This window comes from Bubalus kerabau, chromosome 5, assembly GCF_029407905.1.
Source record: "Bubalus kerabau isolate K-KA32 ecotype Philippines breed swamp buffalo chromosome 5, PCC_UOA_SB_1v2, whole genome shotgun sequence".
NCBI lineage: Eukaryota > Metazoa > Chordata > Mammalia > Artiodactyla > Bovidae > Bubalus > Bubalus kerabau.
Genome location: NC_073628.1, coordinates 18,965,777 through 18,989,484, shown reverse-complemented (window position 1 = coordinate 18,989,484; position 23,708 = coordinate 18,965,777). Strand labels below are relative to the sequence as shown.

The window sequence follows — 23,708 nt, the reverse complement described above, 5'->3', positions numbered from 1 at the left end:
CACCGTAAAATGGTCCCCTTTCCTTAACCCCACTCTAGCGTTTCTCCTGCACATTTTTTTGTGATGGCCTTGTTAACGACATTCCTGAGGTGAAACCTCATTGTCCTTTTGATTTCTTTATCTCTAATAATTCGTCACATTGTTCACATTTTCATATGCTTTTCTCTGTAAACTTTGTGAATTGCATTTTCCTATTGATATTTTCTTCTGTTGTAGCCACATGTTCCGGGAAACAAACTCACTCAGAAAGACAATGCAGATAGTGGAGTGCGTTTATTACATCGGCGGGCCCAAGGCAGAGTCTCCTCTTAGCCAAGGACCCCGACCAGCATTTGTGAAAATCTTTTACACCCCATGTGTACCTGTCTGCACCCACCACTCCAAATTCCTTGAGACTTACATAAACCAAGGAAAATACAATCCCAGTAACCCCATCATTCACGTGCTATGTGCTCATGTGCTCAAACAGTCAAACAATTAGCCAATAATCAATAAACCCGAGGTTATGCGCCGATAGATACAGAAAAATTTATGGCCTGTCTGGAGGAAGGGGTGATTAGTGTATGTTTTCTCTTAGGCGATGAGTAACCTAGATACGATCATCAAGGTTCCCCGGTCTGGAGGGGGTCTTCTCCTTCTGTTGTTGTTTTCATAGGCACCAAACAGAGTTCAGAGTCCATTGGAAAGGTGGCCGAGCATGATCAGCATGAACAGGCCTAAGATGGAGTCCAGGTCCTATGAATTCCTTCTTCACTTCTGCTTGAGCTTTTTTTTCATTTTTGTTTGATTAGTTACTCCTGAGGGTTTTTGAGGGTAGTTATCTTTACACTGCACAGTTGTGATTAATAAGCGCCCATAATCATTTCCAGGTTGCTATAGCGGAGAATGGTCACAAGGTGGCAGGATTTCCTCTGGGCTGCTGCGGTTACCCTGGAATCAGAACCTTACTTTAAATGAGAGAATAGAATAAGAACGTGCCAGCATAAACACCCAAAAGCGTGTGTCTCATTCCCACACTTTTTATTAAATTCACTTTTGTTTCTTATTGTAGTAACATTGCTATACAACTTGGTGTGTGTTGTAGGTGAATCCGAGAGGCAAGGAGTTGAGGCCAAGGCAGAGACTTTTAATCCGGGAGTCAGCAGGTTGAGAAGATGGCAGGCTAGCACCTCAAAATAACCATTCTTACCAGGGCCTGGTTGCCAGGTTCTTTTAAGGATCAGAGATGAGGGGAGGTGAGGAAACAAAGTAAAAAGACTATTCAATCTTTGCAAATGTCTCCTAGAATGGCAAGCCTCAGGCAGGGGAATGTGTTAATTTCCCTTCCTTACAGTCCTTCACAGGTGGGCAGCTCAGCTTATCTCACTCAGGCAGGCCATTATGTCTGTGTCTAATGATAAAAAAGGTTAAAGTTGCAGAAGCAGATCCAGTTTAAATTTAAAATTAACCCTTACCTGTACAGAATAACTTCAGAAGGTCCCATGAACCAAAAGTCATTTACCATTAATGTTTTCCGTAAACTTTTTATTTTGAAAACCATCAAACTCAGAGAAAAGGGAAAAATACATGTGAGCTTCACTTGTGTTTAGGAATTAATACTTTATGGTATTCACTTTATATAGACCTGTGCCTGTTTTGGTCTTTATCCCTGCGAGGTTCATCATCCCTGGGGCTCCTGGAGATTCCTCAGATGGGTTTCCTGGTAATGATTCCAATTTACCAGCACAAGCATGAGAGGTAGGTTCACCTGGTGAGTTGATTGCAAGGCACGTGGATCAGGCAAAAAGCCAATGGGATCAGGTGAGGTTGCTCTTTCAGGTCGACCGTCCTACTCAGCAGAGACCAGACCTGCCCCTCAATTTCCAGCCCTGCGTCTGATGTGTTTTCTCAGCTCCTCAGCGGGACAAGAAAGGACCAAGCCTGCTAGAACCAAGGTAGTGCACTCAACATGATCATGACAGCTGTAGAAACAGTTAATATCACAGAACCAAAGGGAAAGGGGAGGACTTCTCTGGGACAATGTGGGGAGAGGAGACCGACCCTACACTTCTTTCTACCGTCCCAGGAGGTTACAGGAACCCCCTCGTTTCCACCTTAGGGGTCCAACCAGCAGAGACCTGGTTTCCTAACCAAGGGTCCTGTGTCCCCAGGTGCCAGGTCTGGGGATTGTGTGGGTCTCACTCCATCTGCCTGGGTCAGGATCCTGTACCCAGAGGCCCCATATCTGCAGTTTACCTGTGTGTCTTGTTCCCTCTGAGATTCCCAATATCTGAACTGAGGGTGTTGCCCTGATTAACCTGTGGTTCTTTTTCTTCTGTTTATCTTGTTGTAGTCATTTGAGGTCAGGTACCTTTGAGTGAGTTGCTTCTCCGTGTTCTGCTGAATGAAAAGCTTTGATGGTGTCATATTAATATCATAACATCGTAGGAGTCACCACTGTCTGGTTTCCCCTAGACCAAGCTCATGTAATATAATTTGTAATTGAAATGTTATTTATATTGGGGTAGATTTGATATCAATATTTTGTTTTAGGTGTACATGAACTTGATTCAGTTATACATCAACATATATCTGTTCTTTTTCTGTTTTTTCCCCATGTAGGTTATTACAGTTTGTCTAGTAGAGTTGCCTGTTCTATTCAGTAGGTCCTTCTATCAACTTGATATATATTACTGTGTATATTTTCATCCCAAACTCTTAATTTATCTCTCCTCCTAACTTTCTTTTAATAATCATAATTTGGTTTTCTCAGGCTATGAGGCTATTTCTGTTTCATACATTAGTTCACTGGTATCAATTTATAGATTCCACCTGTGTGTGATATCTTAGGATGTTTATCTTCTCTCTGACTTACCTTACTTCGTATGAAGATTTCTTGGTCCATCCATGCTGCTGCCAATACCATTTTTTTCTGTTTTATGGCTGAGTAGTATTCCAGTTAGAGATGTACCACATAAGCCTTCATTTTTCTGTTAGTGGACATTTTGGTGGATTCCGTGTCTTGGCTATTGTAAATAGTGCTGCCCTGAAAATTGGGATGCATGTGTCATTTTGAGAGAGGATTTTCTCTGGGCCTAAGCCGAGGAATGGGATTGCAGGATCATATGATACCTCTCTGCTCAGTGTTTCAAGGAACCTCCATGCAGTTTTCCATAGTGGCTTCCCCATTTGTATTCCCACCAAGACTGTAGGACGATTCCATTTTCTATTTATTCTTTGTAGATCTTTTTGATGATGGTCACTGTGGCCGGTGTGAGGTGATACCTCATTGTAGTTTTGATTGGCTTTGATTTAATAATTATTGATGTGGAGTATCTTTCCATGCGCTTTTATTATTTTACACCTTGTGAGTAAAATTTACCTCTCAAATCTAGCTGCTTGAAACTTGGCCCTGTTTGGAGTTCTTTTCTGATGATTTGCCCCCAGGACATTTCTCCAGGGCAGGGATCATTTACTGCCCCGTTGGAAATGTTGCTATAATGAGCCCTTGAGCACCTGTTTTAAGGTGTGTATATTGATCTGAGCCAGCAAATTACTCCCTGTCCCTCTGCCTTTATTTTTTGGTAAACATGAGTTTTTTTCTAAGTCTGTGAGGCTGTTGCTCTTTTTAAAGAAGTTTGTTTCTATGTTTAGATTCCACAAAAAGTGATATCCTATGATACTTGTCTTACTGTTCCTCACTTACTTCACTTAGTATGATCATCTCTTGTTTCTTCCGTGTAACTAGAAATAGCATTATTTCATCCTTCTTTATTTCTGAATAATATCACATTCTTTAATCTATTTGGAGTTTCTTTCTGTGTGTGGTGTTAGGGAGTATTCCAATTTCATTCTCATTTTCATTACTAAGGAACCTGCCTGGTGTCCTCCACAGTGGCTGCTCCCCATTTCCACTTGGAGCATCAGTGTAGGAGGGTTCTCTTTTCTCCACACCCTCTCCAGCATTTATTGTAGAGTTTCTGCCTATGGACTTTGACCGGTGTGAGGTGTATGAAATTTTGATTTGCATTTCTCTCATATTTAGTGATGTTGACATTTTTTTCATGTGATTTATTAAAACAGTGTGAGTTAAACGTACTTATTCAAATTGGCTTCTTGAATGCCTTTCCTGTTTTGATTGTTTGTCTGATGACCTCCCCTAGGATGTTACTTGAGGGCAGGTGTTTTTTACTTATAGCCCTGCAGGTCTTGTGTATATTAAATGTCCGTGAGCAATGGTTTCAAAGTTGTTATTATGAAAATGGCCACACGGCCCCAGCACGTCTTAATGCCCAACTCTGGTTACTAGGAGAACCAGATCCATAGGGAAAGTCCTGTTCCTGGATTGTCAATTACAGTGGATGTGCCAGAAGAAACACGCAAGGTTTGTGTTGCCTTCCTTCATCCTTCCTTACCCCTACCGCCTGGACACATCCAAATGCTTGCAACACCACTCTTTGGAGGTTGCTTTCACCCATAAGTGGGGTGACCCTAAAGAAGGAGCCTGGAGTAGGAACCCCAACACCAGGAGACATGGAGCCCTTGGGGCTTTTCAAGCTCTTAAAGCCCAGACGCTCCACATCTTTTGGGAGTAATAGATATAGTTTCACTGCAGGAGGACCCCCTGGATCTGAAGGTTGTGGGCCTGTGCAGAGGGGAACAGGCACGCCAGGTCCATGGGGCAGGGCTCATTGGCTGGCACGTCCTCCCCAGCTCCGTCAGCCCCACAACAGTCCATCCTTGGGAACCAAGCCTGTGCAGCCTTCAGGGATGTGCCAGCAGCCCAGGGCACCAAGGCCTGAGGGGAATCGAGTCAACATTCTCTTTCTATAATTTGTACTCTGTATTAGTGTAGAGGTGACTTACAATGTTGTGGGGGGGTGTGTATGTTATTTTATTTTTAGGTGGCCAGCAACGTGATTCACTTATACATAGCCATGTACATGTCCTTATTTGAGTTCTCGTCCCATATATTTTATTATACAGTGTTCATTAGGGGTCCTCATTGATTATTTTATAAAGAGTAGTGTGAGTAGGTTCATCTCCACTTGCTCATTTCTCACTGCCCACCACTTTTCCCTTTTGGTAACTATTACCTGTTTAGCTGCATTTGAATGCAGAGTTCCAAAGAATAGCAAGGAGAGATAAGAAAGCCTTCCTCAGTGGTCAATGCAAAGAAATAGAGGAAAACAAAAGAATAGGAAAGACTAGAGATCCCTTCAAGAAAATTAGAGATACCAAAGGAGCATTTCATGCAAAGATGGGCTCGATAAAGGACAGAAATGGTATGGACCTAACAGAAGCAGAAGAAATTAAGAAGAGGTGGCAAGAATACACAGAAGAACTGTACAAAAAAGATCTTCACGACCCAGATAATCACGATGGTGTGATCACTCACCTAGAGCCGGACATCCTGGAATGTAAAGTCAAGTGGGCCTTAGGAAGCATCACTACAAACAAAGCTAGTGGAGGTGATGGAATACCAGTTAAGCTATTTCAAATCCTGAAAGATGATGCTGTGAAAGTGCTGCACTCAATGTGCCAGCTAATTTGGAAAACTCAGCAGTGGCCACAGGACTGGAAAAGGTCCGTTTTCATCCCAATCCCAAAGAAAGGCAATGCCAAAGAATGCTCAAACTACCGCACAATTGCACTCATCTCACATGCTAGTAAAGTAATGCTCAAAATTCTCCAAGCCAGGCTTCACTTCCAGATGTTCAAGCTGGTTTTAGAAAAGGCAGAGGAACCAGAGATCAAATTGCCAACATTTGCTGGATCGTCAAAAAAAGCAAGAGAGTTCCAGAAAAACATCTGTTTCTGCTTTATTGACTATGCCAAAGCCTTTGACTGTGTGGACCACAATAAACTGTGGAAAACTCTGAATGGGATGGGAATACCAGACCACCTGACCTGCCTCTTGAGAAACCTGTATGCAGGTCAGGAAGCAACAGTTAGAACTGGACATGGAACAACAGACTGGTTCCAAATAGGAAAAGGAGTATGTCAAGGCTGCATATTGTCACCCTGCTTATTTAACTTCTATGCAGAGTTCATCATGAGAAATGCTGGGCTGGAGGAAGCACAAGCTGGAATCAAGATTGCCAGGAGAAATATCAATAACCTCAGACATGCAGATGATACCACCCTTATGGCAGAAAGTGAAGAGGAACTAAAGAGCCTCTGGATGAAAGTGAAAGAGGAGAGTGAAAAGGTTGGCTTAAAGCTCAATATTCAGAAAACTAAGATCATGGCATCCGGTCCCATCACTTCATGAGAAATAAATGGGGAAACAGTGTCAGACTTTATTTTTCTGGGCTCCAAAATCACTGCAGGTGGTGATTACAGCTGTGGCATTAAAAGACGCTTACTCCTTGGAAGGAAAGTTATGGCCAACCTAGACAGCGTATTAAAAAGCAGAGACATTACTTTGTCAACAAAGGTCCGTCTAGTCAAGGCTATGGTTTTTCCAGTAGTCATGTATGGATGTGAGAGTTGGACTATAAAGAAAGCTGAGCACTGAAGAATTGATGCTTTTGAACTGTGATGTTGGAGAAGACTCTTGAGAGTCCCTTGGACTGCAAGGAGATCCAACCAGTCCATCCTAAAGGAGATCAGTCCTGGGTGTTCATTGGAGGGACTGATGTTGAAGCTGAAACTCCAATACTTTGGCCACCTGATGTGAAGAGCTGACTCATTTGAAAAGGCCCTGATGCTGGGAGGGATTGGGGGCTGGAGGAGAAGGGGACGACAGAGGATGAGATGGTTGGATGGCATCACCGACTCAATGGACATGGGTTTGGGTGAACTCCAGGAGTTGGTGATGGACAGGGAGGCCTGGTGTGCTGTGGTTCATGGGGTCTCAAAGAGTTGGACACAACTGAGCAACTGAACTGACCTGTTTAGCTGTGTTGTGAGGCTATTTATGTTTGGTAAAGACATTAATTTGTATCCATTTTTAGAATCCATCTCTAAGTGTTGTCATATGATACTTGTCATTGGTTGTCTTACTTCACTTAGGATGATTGTCTCTACTTCCTTCCTTGTAGCTGTACATGGCCTGATGTCATCCTTTTTATGGCTGAGTAATATTGCTCTGTGTGTGAGTACCCAATCTTGTTCACCCATTCATCTGTCCTTACCCACTTAGGTTGCTTCTGTGTCTTGGCCCTTGTATATAGTGCTGCCATGAATGATGAGGGAGCACCTGTCTTTTAAAATTATGGTTTTCTCTGGGTCTATGCCCAGGAATGGGGTTTCTGAGTCCTCTGGTACTTCTCTGTTTACTTTTTAATGAAACTTTGATCTGTTCACCTTCCTGAATTTCGTGATTTTCATTCCCACCTATAGGTAGGAGGGTTCATTTTACTCCATACCCTCTCCAGCATTTATTGTTGTAGATTTTTTTATCCTGACCCTCTGACCTGTGTGAGCTGATACCACATTGAACTTCTGATTCGCAGTTCTCTAATACTTACAGATGCTGAGCATCTTTTCGTGTGCTTCATGGCCATCTCTATGTCTTCTTGGGAGAAATGTCTATTTAAATCTTGTGCTCCTATTTGATTGGGTTGTTTCTTTGACATTGAGGTGCATAAGCTGTTTGTATGTTTTTGAGATAAATTCCTCATGTGTGTCTTTGTTTGCAAATATTAGTTCCATTCTGAGGGTCCTCTTTTTGTTATGGTTTCCTCTCCTGTGCCAGTGCTTTTAAGGGGAATTAGGTCCCGTTTATTTATTTTATTTTTCATGATTCTAAGATATGGCTCAAAAAAGAACTTGTTGAATTTTATGTTAAAAAGTGTTCTGTATTTTTCCTCAAGAGTTTCATAATATGTGTCTTTTTATTTAGGTCTTTAATCGATTTGGAGTTTATTTTTGTGTATGCTGTTATGGAGTAGTCTAATTTCATTCTCATTATCATTTCTAAAAACACCTGCACACCATTCTCCAAGTGGCTGTTTGTTACTAGATTACCTTTTTGCTGACAGTTTAGGAGGTTTCCTTTTTCCCTAGAATTTCTCCAGCATTTATTGTTTGTCATATTTTGGACAGTGGGCATTGTGAACCGTGTGAGGAAATGCCTCTGTAGATTTGCATTTCTCTAATAAATAGCAATACTAACATCCTGTGATATTTTTTAAAGGGAGTGAGTTAAACTTACCTCTTTAAATTGCCTGCTTGAACGCCTGCCTTGTTTCTCTTCTACATAGATGTATATATGATTTGTTGGGGTTTTTTCTTTATAGGTTATTACAGAGTGTGGAGTAAGTTTCCTTGTGTTACATGGTGGGTCCTGGTGACTGATTTTACAAAAGGTAGGGTGCATATATTAGTCTGAAGCAGCTCATTTCTCCCTGCCCTACATTGTTATATCTTGGTGACCAGAAGTTTCTAAGTCTATATTCCTGGGTCTCTAGGAAGTAAGTTCATTTGTATCCATCTTTAGATTACACCTAGAAGTGATATCATATGATACTTGTCTGTCCCTGTCTCCCTTCCTTCATTTGGAATGATTATCTCTACTTTCTTTCCTGATGCTGGACTTGGCATTTTCCCCTGCTTCCTTATGGTTGAGATGTATTGCACTGTATACATGTACCCCATCATGTATCCATTCAACTGTGCTTCTACAATTAGCTTGCTTTTCTGTCTTGGCTGTTGTACATAGTGGAGCCAAAATCTCAGGGTTGCCTGTCTCTATTAAAATTTTGGTTGTCTTGACCCAGCTGCCTCAATCCCACTAAAGTCCAAATATGAGACCCAAGCCTGCTCAAGCTCCAGGAATGGGAGAGCAGCCCAAGTCAGGGAGGTCAGAGGGAATGAGCTAGGCATTGCTTTTCTGTTCCTTTTCTTTAGTCTCATGCCTGTGCTATGTTGGAGTATAGTCGATTTGCAGCTTTGTGCTTGTCTTCAGGGTACACTTAAGATTCACTTATGACATATACTCACAGTGTATCTGCTCTTTTTTGGTTTCTATTGCCATAGAGGTTATTGCAGAAAGTAGCGCAAAGTTCCCTGTGCTGAACATCAAGTCGTTCTTGAGTATCTATTAGAGATACAGACATCTGTGTATATGTGGAAGGAAGATAGGAGATAATGATTTTGGATTATCTATTACAGATACAGATTTCTCTGAATATGTTTGAGATACAAATTTCTGTGTATATTTGGAAGGAAAGGAGGAAGGAAAAAAAGAGATAAACCTTCTCGATTATCTATTACAGGTACAGATTTCTGTGTATATGTTAGACCTGACCTCCCAATTCATCCTTGCTCTTCCACTTTTTCTTGGAACCCTTTGTTTGTGTTTGAATTCTCAGAGTCTCTTTTTGAGTTATAAATGTATTTCTTTGAACCTCTTTTTTTATTTTGCCTAGCAGGGACATCATATTCTATTTTCTTTGTCTGTCTGACTTCACTTATCTATGATCCTCCAACGTCCATCCTTGTGACAGTTAGTGGCATAATTTCATAATTTCAGTGGCGATTTTTCATGCCTGAATAATACTGCATTGTATACATACACCACATCTTCTTTAACTTTTAATCTATGGGAAGACATCTTGCTGGTTCTGTGTCTTGGCTACTGGAAGTAGCGCGGCAGTGAACGTTGGGATGCATGTGTCTCTTTGAATGATGGTTTTCTCAGGATGTAGCCCCAGATGTGGGTATGTTAGAACACGGGCTGAGCACTTTTGAAATTTTATTTCCTGGCCTATGGAGGCTGTCCTATTGTTTGTAGATTTGTGAGGATGGCCATTCTGACAGATGTGATTTGATTTCTTATTGTCATCTAGATTGGTATTCTTCATGTAATAATTACGGATGTTGAGAATCTTGTCCTGTGGCTGTTTGGGATTTTTTTTTCTCTCTCTCTTTTTTCTTTTCCTTAAAGCATTGAGGAAAATTTACCTGTTGCAGTTGTCTTTTTGAAAGTTGGTTGTTTTGGGAATTTATTTCTGCAGTACTGTCGGAGAACTTTCCTGAGGGCACCTGTCACTAACAGCCCTCCGGGCCTTGTGAATTGCAAGGAAAACAACAATAGGAAAGACTAGAGAGATATTCAAGAAAATTAGAGATGCCAAGGAAATATTTCATGCAAAGATGGGCACAATAAAGGACACAAATGGTAAGGACCTAACAGAAGCAAAAGATAAGAAAAAGAGGTGGCAAGAATACACAGGACTGTACAGAAAAGGTCTTCATGATCTGGGTAACTATGATGGTGTGGTCACTCGCCTAGAGTCAGACATCCTGGAGTGTGAAGTCAACTTGGCCTTAGGACGCATTAGTACAAATAAAGCTAGTGGAGGTGATAGGATTCTAGCTGAGCTATTTCAAATCCTAAAAGATGATGCTGTAAAAGTGCTGCCCTCAATATAGCAGCAAATTTGGGAAAACTCAGCAGTGGTCACAGAACTGGAAAATGTCGGTTTTCATTCCAGTCCCAAAGAAGGGCAATGCCAAAGAATGTTCAAACTACCAAAAAATTGCACTCATTTCACATTCTAGCAGGGTAATACCCAAAATTCTTCTAGAAAGGTTTCAGCAATATTTAAACTGCGAAATTCCAGAAGTACGAGCTGGATTTAGCAAAGGTAGAAGAACCAGAGATCAAATTGCCAACATCCGTTGGATCATAGAAAAAGCAAGGGGATTCCAGAAAAATATTTACTTCTGCTTCATTGACTACACTAAAGCCTTTGTGTGGATCACAACAAACTGGAAAATTCTGAAAGAGATGGGAATACCAGAGCACCTTACTTGCCTCCTGAGAAACATGTATGCAGGTCAAGAAGCAACAGTTAGAACTGGACATGAACAAGAGACTGCTTCAAAACTGAGAAAGGAGTGCATCAAGGGTGTATATTGTCACCCTGCTTATTTAACTTACATGCAGAGTACATCATGTGAAATACCAGGTTGGATAAACTCAAGCTGGAATCAAGGTTGCTGGGAGAAATATAAATAACTTCAGAATATCAGATCCTAGGATTATCTGTCTCAACCCTGTCTCTACCCAACCCTAGTCCGTCCTTCCTTCCTTTTTTATTATCTTTTTTTTGCTAAGTGTATCTCAATCCTTACAAAATTTTAATGGAGCTATTTGGTATAATTTGAGTACAGATACTTAATCTGATATATGTTTTGGAAATAGTCTCTTTCAGTTTGTGATTCATTTTTTTGATTATCTGAATAAAGTGTTCCATACAGTAGAAGTTTTAATTTTATAAATAATTTTATAATTTAATTTTACTCAGGATCTTTTTAATTTTCTGAGAAAGTAATTTTTTGAGGAAGTTATTAATTGTATCAAAGTCAGTAATTATATGGAGGAGAGTAACTGTATGACTATTATTAATTTTATGAAAATTATTCAATTTATGATAATTATTAAAAGTTATGAAACATTAATATTGTGGAAGTTTTAATTTTATGGAAACTTCCATTTTTATGGTTGTTATTAATTTTATGGAAATTGTTAAATCATATGGAATATCTGTCTAGGTAGAGATATAAATATTTATCTACAAAGAGGTATAAATATCTATCTACCTAGAGATGTAAATGCTAATCTACACAGAGATATAGACAATTCTCTATATATTGATATAATATCTATGTACATATATGTTTATATTCTTTGACCAGGTGTGTTTTTCAATCTTTACCAAATGTAAATGGCACTGTTTGGCATAATTTGAGTACAGATTTTTCTCCAATAGTGTTTTGGAAATAGTTCCTTCAGTCTGTGGTTCATCTTTTGGTTTTCTGAATAAGATGTTTTTTACAGCAGAAATTTTTAATTTTATAATTTTTAATATTATGAAGAAGTTTTAAATTTGACAAAGAAGTTACTAATTTTAAGAAACTTTTTCATTTTATGAAAGTTTTTCATTTTATTAATGTTTTTAATTCTTTATTGTTCTTCGGTTGCTAAGTCATGTCTGACTCTTTGTGACCCCGTGGATTATGGCCTGCCAGGCTTCCCTGCCCGTCACTGTCTCCTGCAGTTTGCTCAAACTCATGTCCATTGAGTCAGTGACGCCATCCAACCATCTCATCCTCTGTCGTCCCTTTCTCCTTCTGCCCTCAATCTTTCCCAGCTTCTGGGTCTTTTCCAATGACTCAGCTCTTCACATCAGGTGGCCGAACTATTGGAGCTTCAGCTTCAGCATCAGTCCTTCCAGTGAATATTCAGGGTTGATTTCCTTTAGGATGGACTGGTTTGACCTCACTGCTGTCCAAGGAATTCTCAAGGGTCTTCTCCAGCACCACAGTTCCAAAGCATCAATTCTTTGGTGCTCAGCCTTCTTTATGGTCCAACTCTTACATCCATGTAGACTACTAGAAAAACCATAGCTTTGATTATATGGACCTTTGTCGGTGAAGTGATGTCTCTGTTTTTCAATACACTCTCTAGGCTTATCACAGCTTTTCTTCCAAGGAGCAAATGTCTTTTAATTTCATGGCTACAGTCATCATCTGCAGTGATTTTGGAACCCAAGAAAATAAAGTCTGTCATTGTTTCCATTGTTTCCCCATCTATTTGCCATGAAGTGATGGGACCAGATGCCATGATGTTAGTTTTTTGAATGTTGAGTTTTAAATCAGTCACTCTCCTCTTTCACCTTCAACAAGAGGCTCTTTAGTGGTTCTTCGCTTTCTGCCATTAGGGTGGTATCATCTGCATATCTAAGGTTGTTGATATTACTCCCAGCAATCTTGATTCCAGCTTGTGATTCATCCAGCCCAGCGTTTCACAGGAAGTACTCTACATATAAGTTAAATAAGCAGGGTGACGATATAGCCATGACATACTCCTTTCCCAATTTTGACCCTGTCCATAGTTGCATGTCCAGTTCTAACTGCTGCTTCTTGACCTGCATACAGATTGTTCAGGAAGTAGGTAAGGTGGTCTTGTACTCCCATCCCTTTAAGAATTTTCCTCAGTTTGTTGTGTTCCACATAGTCAGAGACTTCAATTCTTTGAAAGTTTTAAATTAAAACTTGAAAGTTGAAAAATTAAAAAGTTTTGAATTTCTGAAAGTTTTAAATTTAATGATATAAAATATATGGTATTTTATGATATAAAAATATACACCTGTATTTTCATATATGAAATACATACCTCTGTTTTCACAGATGAGATATGTACCTATATTTTCATATAAGACATATCTATAATTCCATATATGAAATATATACCTTTATTATCATATATTAAATATAGACTCAGTTCACTTCAGTTCAGTTGCTCAGTCGTGTCCAACTCTGCGACCCCATGAATCGCAGCACGCCAGGCCTCCCTGTCCATCACCAACTCCCAGAGTTCACTCAAACTCATGTCCATCGAGTTGGTGATGCCATCCAGCCATCCCATCCTCTGTCGTCCCCTTCTCCTCCTGCCCCCAATCCCGCCTAGCATCAGGGTCTTTTCCAATGAGTCAACTCTTCGCATGAGGTGGCCAAAGTATTGGAATTTCAGCTTCAGCATCAGTCCTTCCAATGAACACCCAGGACTGATCTCCTTTAGGATGGACCGGTTGGATCTCCTTGTAATCCAAGGTACTCTCAAGAGTCTTCTCCAACACCACAGTTCAAAAGCATCAATTCTTCAGCGCTCAGCTTTCTTCACAGTCCAACTCTCACATTCATACATGACCACCGGAAAAACCATAGCTTTGACTACACAGACCTTTGTTGACAAAGTAATATCTCTGCTTTTCAATATACTATATAGGTTGGTCATAACTTTCCTTCCAAGGAGCAAGCATCTTCCAACTTCATGGGTGCAATCACCATCTGCAGTGATTTTGGAGCCCCAAAAAATAAAGTCAGCCACTGTTTCCCCATCTATTTTCCAAGAAGTGATGGGACCAGATGCCATGATCTTCGTTTTCTGAATGTGGAGCTTTAACCCACTTTTTCACTCTCCTCTTTCACTTTCATCCAGAGGTTTTTTAGTTCCTCTTCACTTTCTGCCATAAAGGTGATGTTATCTGCATATCTGAGGTTATTGATATTTCTCCCTGCTATCTTGATTCCAGCTTGTGCTTCCTCCAGCCCAGCGTTTCTCATGATGTACTCTGCATAGAAGTTAAATAAGCAGGGTGACAATATACAGCCTTGACGAACTCCTTTTCCTATTTGGAACCAGTCTGTTTTTCCATGTCCAGTTCTAACTGTTGCTTCCTGACTACTCAGCAAAATAAAAATGGGAAATTTTTAAAAATAGAAGACTTCATCAAGAAACTTAGTTTGATGAGAATTTTTAAAAATCACGTAGAGTAGAATTACTCATTTAATTTTGCTTTACCATGAATTTAACAGTTAGGTCAAGCCAATTAAAGTAGCTACAGGATAAATATGTTTTTTTTTTAAACAAATTGCTTCTGTCAGTGCTCTCTGACAAAACATTTTATTTTCATTATTTTTGATGCCTACATACTGATTTCATTTCACAAAGCCCTATAAGTAGAAGTCACTTAGCAATCTTCTTGTTTCATGTTGACATTTGTATCTATTAAAGTGTAAGGCAGTATACTTGATTTAAAAGAGTTATCTTGAGCCTCCAAAAGCATTACTCAAAAGGCACAATGATTTTTATTATGGTCCATGGACTGGTATGTGCAAATCTACTAAATCAGAAGCTCTGGAACGGCAGCTGACAATTTAAGTCAATACGCCCTCCAGGTGGTTCTGAAGAACAGAAGCATATCAAAGTTTGAGAACTATTGCTCCAGAAGTCCCGGTGAGACACACATTTTACCAAACCTGAGTTATAAGAATTAGTATCATTATAAGTTATAGTAAAATTTTAGTTCCTTTGGTTAGAGAACAATACCAAAGGAGTTCACTCTGCAAATATATCTACCTAGGCTTTCACATATGAAATATATACCTAGGTTTTCATATATGAAATATATACTAAATACTACTCAGCTATAAAAAAAAATTAAAATAATGGCATTTTAAACAATATAATCCTAGAGATTATCATAAAAAGTAATGTAAGTCAGAAGGACAAAGAGAAATAATACCATATGTTATCACTTATATTGAAACCTAAAATAAGACAGTAATGAACTTAATGAAGCAGACTCACAGATATAGGTAACTAGTACTTACCAGTAGGGAGAGGGAGGTAGGAGAGGCAAGATAGGTGCAGGGGATTAACAGATGGAAACTACTATGTATAAAAAAGCTATAAGGATATATTATACAGCACAAGGAAATATCACCTTTATTTGTAATACCTTTAAATAGAGAATAATCCATAAAAATATGGAATCACTATGTTGTAGAACTAAAACTAGTATAGTATTTTAAATAAACTGCACTTTAACTTAAAATTGTTGATGGCTATCTACAAAAACAATAAAGTAATCAAAAAGAAAAAAATAGCAAAATGGGAAATTTTTAAAAATAAAAGATTTCATCAAGAAACTAATTTTGATGAGAAGAATCACATACAGTAGCTTTACTTTTTTAATTTTTGCTTTTCAAGAATTTAATAGTCAAGTCAAGCCAATTAATCTAACTCACACTAAACCTCACCAGGCAAAGGGCACTAAGGACATTTTGTCATCTTTTCCAAGTCACCTCTAGTTGACAAAGTTCTTGACCTCTAACCTTTCTTGTCATGAATTGTAGCTATTTCACAAACAAATATTGTTCTGGTGGCCATATCATGTGGTCCAAAAGGTCCTAAGACCACATTACCAAGGGCTTTCTTTTTAAATAAGCAACTTTAAAAAAGTCTTGCTGTCTTTCATTTTGTCAATGTTAAATTCTCATTGGAGAGGAACTCACTTGTGAAGTTTTTAGCCCCAAAGCCTCCTAATCTCATCTGAAAGTGTGCCTGTCTTGCCTTACTAGGAATCTGGGAACTGCAAAGTGAGGAGATTATCCTGTTGAAGGAGCTGGGAAGTGGCCAGTTTGGAGCAGTCCATCTGGGCAAGTGGAAGGGGCAAGATGATGTTGCTGTGAAGGTGATCAAGGAGCTCCATGTTAGAAGATCAATTCTTTCCAGAGGTCCAGACCATGAGGTAAGATTCTTCTAGGGAATCGTGATTTAGCCCTCACCATGAGGGGACATTCATGCCAACAGTTCTGTCCCTAACATTTGTAAGGCCTGAATCAAGAGTCCACAAATCACAGAATATACAATGGAGGGGCGGTCCCAAGATGGCAGAGGAATAGGACAGGGAGACCACTATTTCCCCCACAAGTTCATCAAACATTATTTGAATGCTGAGCAACTTCCACAAAACAACTTCTGAACGCTGGCGGAGGACACCAGGCACCCAGAAAGGCAGCCCATTCTCTTTGAAAGGAGGTACAACAAAATATAAAAAACAAAAAGAGAGACAAAAGAGTTAGGGATAGAGACCTGTCCTGGGGAGGGAGTCATGAAGGAGGAGAACTTTCCAAACAGCAGAAAGTCCCCTCATGAACAGGTCTGTGGGGAGTTTTGGAATCTCAGAGGGCAACATAACTGAGAGAAAAAAAAAACAAAAACCACAGAACATGAGCCTAACTGCAACTCCCAGCGGAGAAGTAGCCCAGACACGCATTGGCCACCAGCGAGAGCCGGGGGCTGGACAGGGAGGCATGGGCTGCATGCTTAGGGAAAGGACTGCGCCCGAATGCCCTGACGACAATCTGAGGGAGCTAATGTGAGATAGCAACCTAAACTGTGGGATAGCCAGAAAGGAAAAACAAAGAAATTTCCCGCGAAAGGCTCTAACCCCAAACCTGGCCCACTCACGGAACAAAGGATTGAGCAAATACCAAAGGAGAGCTAGCTGGCTGCATACAGGGCCCTTCCCCCTGCCGAAGGGTGAGAGGCAGGTGAACAACAGCCAGAGCCGAAGGCAAGGGGCAATCTCAGCCCCAGAGCCCAGCATCCTCCACCAAACTGTGAGTAGGCTCCCAGTTGCTAACCACGTCTTCCTGGGATCCTGGACGGTTGACATCTGCCAGGAGGGTCGCAGCCTGAGATCAGCACCCTAGAGGAGTCATGTGGCACACCCACACCCAGGAAACTGAGCGGCTGGGACCCGGGAGATTATTAAGATGCCCAGCCCACCTGGGACACTGTGCTCGCCAAGCACCTGGTCACCTGAGCTGCTCAGACCTGGGAAGGGCACAAAACGCATGCCCAACCCAGTCGGTGCCTTTGTGGAGTACCCGAGAACCAGAACCCAAGCAACTTAGCCCTGGGAAGTGCACGAAACTCAGGGCCCCCTTTGGACAGCTCCCCTGCAGGGCAACCTGGAGCCTGAGCAGTGTAGACCTGGAAAGCACACACGCCGTGAGCGGGGGAAAACCCAGTGTGGTCCATACATTGCGAGCACTCCCTACAGATGCCAATGATATTTGTTTGCAGTGTTCCTCCCTCCTCACAACACAACTGAACAAGTGAGCCTAAATAAGTGATCACCTTTGCCCTCTGGTGTCAGGGCGGAAATTAGAGACTGAAGAGACTTGCAAATAGAGGAAGCCAAAATAAAGAAGAGGGAACCACTCTGGAAGTGACAGGTGCAACAGATTAAAACTCTGTGGTTAACGTTGACTAAGCATTAGAAGGGGCCTATAGACCTTGAGAAGAAGTACAAGCTGGAACAAGGAATTATCTGAAACTGAACTGACCCCACACTGCCCAGAACAGCTCCCAGAGAAATTCCTAGATATATTTTTACTATTATAATTTTTAAATTAAAAAAAATTTTTAAGTTATTACTCATCTAATTTTCATTTTTATAACCTATTACCTTGCAAAAAAACCCCTATTTTTAAAGCAAATTTCATATATATATATATTTTATAATTTTTGTGATTGATTTTGTATTGTATTTTTAATATTGCATTTTTGAGAGTCTAACCTCTACTCTAGATTTTTAATCTTTGCTTTTTGGTATTTGTTATCAATTTTGTACCTTTAAGAATCTAATCTTCAGTATCCATTTTCACTTAGGGGTGTGATTACTGGCTTGATTGCTCTCTCCCCTTTTGACTCTCCCTTTTCTCCCCCAGGTCACCTCTATCTCTTCCCTCCCCTTCTCTTCTCTACTTAACTCTGTGAATCTCTCTGGGTGTTCTGGGCTGTGGAGAACGTTTAAGGAACTGATTACTGGCTAGATTGGTCTCGCCCCTTTTGATTCCCCCTCTTCTCCTCCTGGTCACCTCTATCTCCCTCCTCCCTCTTCTCTTCTCTATATAACTCCATGAGCCTCTTTACCCATTCCAGACTGTGGAGAGCACATAGGGAATTGATTACTGGCTAGATTGGTCTTTTCCCTTTTGACTCCCCCTCTTCTCCTCCTGGTCACCTCTCTCTCTCTCCTCCCTCTTCTCTTCTCTATGTAACTCTGTGAACCTCTCTGGGTATCCCTCACTGTGGAGAATATTTTCACCATTAACCTAGATGTTTTATTATCTGTGCTGGATGGATGGAGAAGTCTTGGGGCTACTGTAAGAATAAGACTGAAAACCAGAGGCAGGAGGCTTAAATTCAAAACTTGAGAACACCAGTGAACTTCTGATTCCAGAAAACATTAATAGACAATAGCTCATCCAAAAATCTCTGTACTTACACTGAAACCAAACTCCACCCAAGAGCCAACAAATTCCAGAGCAAGACATACCACACTAATTCTCTAGCAATGCAGGAACACAGCCCTGAGCATTAAAATACAGGCTTCCCAAAGCCATGCCAAACCCATAGACACCCCAAAACTCAATACTGGACACTTCATTGCCCTCCAGAGAGAAGAGATCCAGCTCCACCCAACATAGCACAGATGCAAGCTCCCCTAACCAGGAAACTTTTACAAGCCACTAGTCCAACCCCACCCATAGGAAGCAAGCTCCACAATAAAGAGGAACCACGAACTTCCAGCCTACAGAAAGGCCACGCCAAACACAGCAATCTACACAAAATGAAAAGGCAGAGTAATATTCAGCAGGTAAAGGAACATGATAAATGTCCACCAAGTCAAACAAAAGAGGAGGAGATAGGGAGTCTACCTGAAAAAGAGTTCAGAAAAATGATAGTAAAGATGATCCAAAATCTTGAAAGCAAAATGGAGTTACAGATAAATAGACTAGAGACAAGGATTAAGAAGATGCAAGAAGTGTTTAACAAGGACCTAGAAGTAAAGAGTCAATCAATAATGCATAATGCAATAACTGAGATCAAAAGCACTCTGGAGGGAATCAACAGTAGAATAACGGAGGCAGAAGATAGGATAAGTGAGGTGGAAGATAGAATGGAGGAAATAAATGAAGCAGAGAGGACAAAAGAATTAAAAGAAATGAGGACAACCTCAGAGACCTCTGGGAAAATGTTAAATGCCCCAACATTCAAATCACAGGAGTCCCAGAAGAAGAAGAAGACAAAGAGAAAGGGCATGAGAAAATACTTGAGGAGATAAAAGTTGAAAATTTCCCTAAAATGGGGAAGGAAATAGCCATCCAAGTCCAAGAAACCCAGAAAGTCCCAAACAGGATAAACCCAAGGCGAAACACCCCAAGACACATATTAATCAAATTAACAATGATCAAACACAAAGAGCAAATATTAAAAACAGCAAGGGAAAAGTAACAAATAGCGTACAAGGGGATCCCCATAAGGATAAGATCTGATTGTTCAGTAGAAACTTTTCAGGCCAAAAGGGAATGGCAGGACATACTTAAAGTGATGAAACAGAAAAACCTACAACCAAGATTACTATACCCAGCAAGGATCTCAATCAAATAGGAAGGAGAAATCAGAAGCTTTACAAACGAGCAAAAGCTGAGAGAATTCAGCACCACCAAACCAGCTCTTCAACAAATGCTAAAGGGTCTTCTTTAGACAGGAAACACATAAAAGGTTTATAAACTTGAACCCAAAAAAACAAAGTAAATGGCAATGGGATCATACTTATCAATAATTACCTTAAATGTAAATGGGTTGAATGCCCAACCACAAGACAAAGACTGCTGAATGGATACAAAAATAAGACCCCTATATATGCTGTCTACAAGAGACCCACCTCAAAACAAGGGACACATACAGACTGAAGGGCTGGAAAAGATATTTCATGCAAATGGAGACCAAAAGAAAGCAGGGGTAGCAATACTCATATCAGATAAAATAGACTTTGAAATAAAGGCTGTGAAAAGAGTCAAAAAAGGATACTACATAATGAGCAAAGGATCAATCCAAGAAGATATAACAATTATAAATATATATGCACCCAACATAGGAGCACCACAATATGTAAAGCAAATGCTAACAAGTATGAAAAGGGAAATTAACAGTAACACAATAATAGTGGAAGATTTTACTACCCCACTCACACCTATGGATAGATCAACCAAACAGAAAATTAGCAAGGAAACACAAACTTTAAATGATACAATGGACTAGATAGACCTAACTGATATCGATAGGAGTGACTTTGAGGAGATACCCCACAACCAAGGGCAAGGAAGAAGCCCCAGCAGGACAGTAGGAGGGGCAAGATCACATTTAGAATCAAACCCCATACCTGCCAGAGATGCTCAGAGGGCTCAAGCATACCTTGTGCACACCAGGACCTAAAGACCCCACAGAGACTGAGACAGAAATGTGTGGGTGTTTCCTGAGGAGGTATGGGTCAGCAGTGGACTTCTGCAGGGGCAGGGGCTCTGGGTGCAGCAGACCTGGGTAAGGCATAAGCCCTCTTGGAGGAGGTTGCCATTAACCCCACCATAGAGCTGCCAGAACTTACACAGGACTGGGGAAACAGACTCTTGGAAGGCACAAACAGAACCTTGTGCACACCAGGACCCAGGAGAGGGGAGTGGTGATCTCACAAGAAACTGACCCAGACTTGCTCAGTAGTGTCCAGGAGACTCTGGTGGAGGCATGGGTCAGAGGTGGCCTGCTACAGGGTTGGGGGCACTGAGTGTAGCAGTGCAGGCTTGGGACCTTTTGAAGGAGGTCACCATTATCTGCTTACCTCCACCATAGTGTGGCCCCAGGTAAATAGCAGGGAGGGAACACAGTTCCACCTATCAACAGAAAATTGGATGAAAGATTCATGGCCCCACCCATCAGAACAAGACCCAGTTTCCCCCTCAGTCAGTATATCCCATCAGGAAGCTTCCATAAGCCTCTTATCTTTCTCCATCAGAGGGCAGACAGACTGAAAACCACAATCACAGAAAACTAACCAATCTAATCACATGGACCATAGCCTTGTCTAACTCAATGAAACCATGAGCCATGGTGAGTAGGGCCACACAAGACAGATGGGTCATGGAGGAGAGTTCTGACAAAATGTGGTCCACTGGAGAAGGCAATGGCAAACCACTTCAGTATTCTTGCCTTGAGAACCTCATGAACAGTATGAAAAGGCAAAAAGATAGGACACTGAAAGATGAACTGCCCAGGTCGGTAGGTGCCCAGTATGCAACTGGAGATCAGTGGAGAAACAATGCCAGAAAGAATGAGGAGATGGAGCCAAAGCAAAAACAACACCCAGTTGTGGATGTAACTGTGATGAAAGTAAAGTCTGATGCTGTAAAGAGTAATATTTCATAGGAACCTGGAATGTTAGGTCCATGAGTCAAGGCAAATTGGAAGTGGTCAAATAGGAGATGGAAAGAGTGAATGTCGACATTTTAGAAATCAACAAACCAAAATGGACTGGAATGGGTGAATTTAACTCAGATGACCATTATATCTACTACTTTGGGCAAGAATCCCTTAGAAGAAATGTGGCAGCCATCAGAGTCAGCAAAAGAGTCTGAAATGCAGTACTTGGTTGCAACCTCAAAAATGATAGAAAGATCTCTGTGCGTTTCCAAAGCAAATCAATCAATATCATGGTAATCCAAGTCTATGCCCTGACCAGTAATGCTGAAGAAGCTGAAGTTGAATGGTTCTATGAAGACCTACAAGACCTTCTAGAACTAACACCCAAAAAAGATGTCCTTTTCATTATAGGGGACTGGAATGCAAAAGTAGGAAGTCAATAAATAACTTGGAGTTCTAAGAGGCAAATTTGGCCTTGGAGTACAAAATGAAGCAGGGCAAAGGCTAACAGAGTTTTGCCAAGAGGACACATTGGTTGTAGCAAACAAACACCTTCTTCCAACAACACAAGAAAGACTCTACATGTGGATATCATCAGATGGTCAACACTGAAATCAGATGGATTATATTCTTTGCAGCCAAAGGTGGAGAAGCTATATATAGTCAGCAAAAATAAGACCGGGAGCTGACTATGGGTCAGATCATGAACTCCTTATTGCCAATTTACACTTAAATTGAAGAAAGTAGGGAAAACCACTAGACCATTTGGGTATGACCTAAATCAAATCCCTAACGATTATACAGTGGAAGTGAGAAATAGATTTAAGGGACTAGATCTGATGACAGAGTGCCTGATGAACTATGAATGGAGGTTCGTGACATTATACAGGAGACAGGGGTCAAGACCATTACCAAGGAAAAGAAATGCAACAAAGCAAAATGGCTGTCTGGGGAGGCCTTACAAATAGCTGTGAAAAGCAGAGAAGGGAAAAGCAAAGGAGAAAAGGAAAGATATACCCATTTGAATACAGAGTTCCAAAGAAGAGCAAGGAGAGATAAGAAAGCCTTTCTTAGTGATCAGGGCAAAGAAACAGAGGGAAACAATAGAATGGGAAAGACTAGAGATCTCTTCAAGAAAATTAGAGATACCAAGGGAACATTTCGTGCAAAGATGGAGACAATAAACGACAGAAATGGTATGGACCTAACAGAAGCGGAAGATATGAGAAGAGGTGGCAGGAATACACAGAAAAACTGTACAAAAAAGATCTTCACAACCCAGATAATCATGATGGTGTGAGTACTCACCTAGAGCGAGACATCCTGAAATGCGAAGTCAGTGGGCCTTAGGAAGCATCACTATGAACAAAGCTAGTGGAGGTGATGGAATTAAAGTTGAGCTATTTCAAACCCTGAAAGATGATGCTGTGAAAGTGCTGCACTCAATATGCCAGCAAATTTGGAAAACTCAGCAGTAGCCACAGGACTGGAAAAGGTCAGTTTTCATTCCAATCCCAAAGAAAGGCAATGCCAAAGAATGCTCAAACTACCACACAATTGCACTCATCTCACACGCTAGTAAAGTAATGCTCAATATTCTCCAAGCCAGGCTTCAGCAATATGTGAATCGTGAACTTCCAGATGTTCAAGCCGGTTTTAGAAAAGGCAGAGGAACCAAAGATCAAATTGCCAACATCTGCTGGATCATGGAAAAAGCAAGAGAGTTCCAGAAAAACATCTATTTCTGCTTTATTGACTATGCCAAAGCCTTTGTGCGGATCACAATAAACTGTGGAAAATTCTGAAAGAGATGGGAATACCAGACCACCTGACCTGCCTCTTGAGAAATCTGTATGCAGGTCAGGAAGCAACAGTTAGAACTGGACATGGAACAACAGACTGGTTCCAAATAGGAAAAGGATTATGTCAAGGCTGTATATTGTCACCCTGCTTATTTAACTTCTATGCAGAGTACATCATGAGAATCGCTGGGCTGGAAGAAGCACAAGCTGGAATCAAGATTGCCGGGAGAAATATCAATCACCTCAGATATGCAGATGATACCACCCTTATGGCAGAAAGTGTAGAAGAACTAAAGAGCCTCTTGATGAAAGTGAAAGAGGAGAACGAAAAAGTTGGCTTAAAGCTCAACATT

General features: G+C 40.8%; 1 long non-coding RNA gene across 1 annotated transcript; it reads left to right on the top strand.

The window, feature by feature from the left end:
• The first annotated feature begins 1,459 nt into the window (after positions 1-1,459).
• LOC129652505 (uncharacterized) lies at positions 1,460-17,362 on the top strand. The gene is made up of 3 exons (XR_008714569.1): positions 1,460-1,737; positions 1,819-1,934; positions 15,862-17,362. It is a non-coding gene; the product is annotated as an uncharacterized LOC129652505 (long non-coding RNA).
• The last annotated feature ends 6,346 nt before the right edge of the window (positions 17,363-23,708 follow it).